Genomic DNA, 1,531 nt, shown 5'->3' on the forward strand with positions numbered 1-1,531 from the left:
CTCAAGATCTCATTCAGATCCACCACCATCAAATAACTAATGCATAGAACCATGTCCCCACTCTACTTTTTCGTTTCACCTGAAAGTACATCACAATACACAAGAAAAAAAATCTGTTGCTACTTCAGATTCATCTCAACTTTAAGTGTGAAAATTGTCTAAAAAGTATAGTGCACTACCTCATATACCATTTATCAGTGTGAACATACGATACACGCTACTTATACTGCAAAAAAAAGTGCAATGGTGAAGAAGTGTGCGAAATGAGACCAACCTTTACTCTTTATATAAGCTTACTGAGGTAAAACAGCACAAACTATTTTCGCAAGCAATACCATGTTTGGTTCAGTATACTAAAGCCAAAGCTTATAACTTTGAGGAGCAACTGAGATATATGTTTTACAGCATTGTGTTTTACTCAGGTTTCTACTTGTCATGGCTGGTTATGCAGACTCAGAGAGTATTGCTTAATCTGGAAAATTTTGAGGATTTAGCTGTCTGGAAATGGGCTGGGATGTTTAACACAAAACTGTCCTGAGCCTTACTCCTTTTCTGAGAGTTGTTTCATCTCTTCGCCTGCGATCAAGGAGAGGGTGTGAAATGGAGAGTATGTGAGATTTATTCGCTGTTATTCCAATAACATAGCACTTTACCAAGTCTTTCAACACATATGATGATTGGTTAAAGAAGATGCATCATTCATAACATCTTTAATAAGCTAGAAAAGCATGATTAATAAGAAATCAAAGACAGTTGACGTCAATCAACTCATCAAAGACAGTTCACCATGCTTTTGACTTTTTCCAAATGGCTGCTAAATCTATTTTAAGGAAGCGGTTTGTGATTGGCTGATTGGTCATGACAGATACGCTGGAGGGTTTGAGGATCCTGTTCATGTAAAGCTCTAATTGGATGCAGATGTCACGCATGGCCATATGATGCTCTCCTCAGCGAGGCTTTGAAGTGACTCTGGACTTGAAATACTCGAGGACTGGGTTTAATTTTCTGGCTCATCAGTTAAACCTAATACATAGAGAGGGAGAGGTCTTAGAGGAATGCATGGCTGCATGTGTGCGAAGGAGAGAAATGCAAGCTCAGGTACAGACACACATCCCTGGATGACAGGGCAGAAAATGCTGAATCTCCATGGTGACAGGGCAACTGACATACCACGTGAGAGCCGACACAGTGGAGAACTGCCAGACCTGACAAATCCCTCCGAGTGGCATTAGCTCAGCACATGTTAGTGTGTGTGTGTGTGCGTTCTTTGCTATAGTCAATGCATGTCAAACGCAAGTGCTGATTAGGACAGAATGAGGGATTGAGAGAGACGAAAGGCAGAAAAAGGAACAGAAATATCAAGGGGAACAGGGATAATAAGGCAACATTCAGAACTGTAGAATAGCGCAGATGTCCATAAAATTCTTCAAAGCTTGTAATATATAATATATATGTATGTGAATAAATATATATATATATATATATATATATATATATACATACATACATACATGTATAAGAAATAAAAATA

This window comes from Sinocyclocheilus anshuiensis, unplaced genomic scaffold, assembly GCF_001515605.1.
Source record: "Sinocyclocheilus anshuiensis isolate Anshui unplaced genomic scaffold, SAMN03320099.WGS_v1.1 scaffold931, whole genome shotgun sequence".
Lineage (NCBI taxonomy): Eukaryota > Metazoa > Chordata > Actinopteri > Cypriniformes > Cyprinidae > Sinocyclocheilus > Sinocyclocheilus anshuiensis.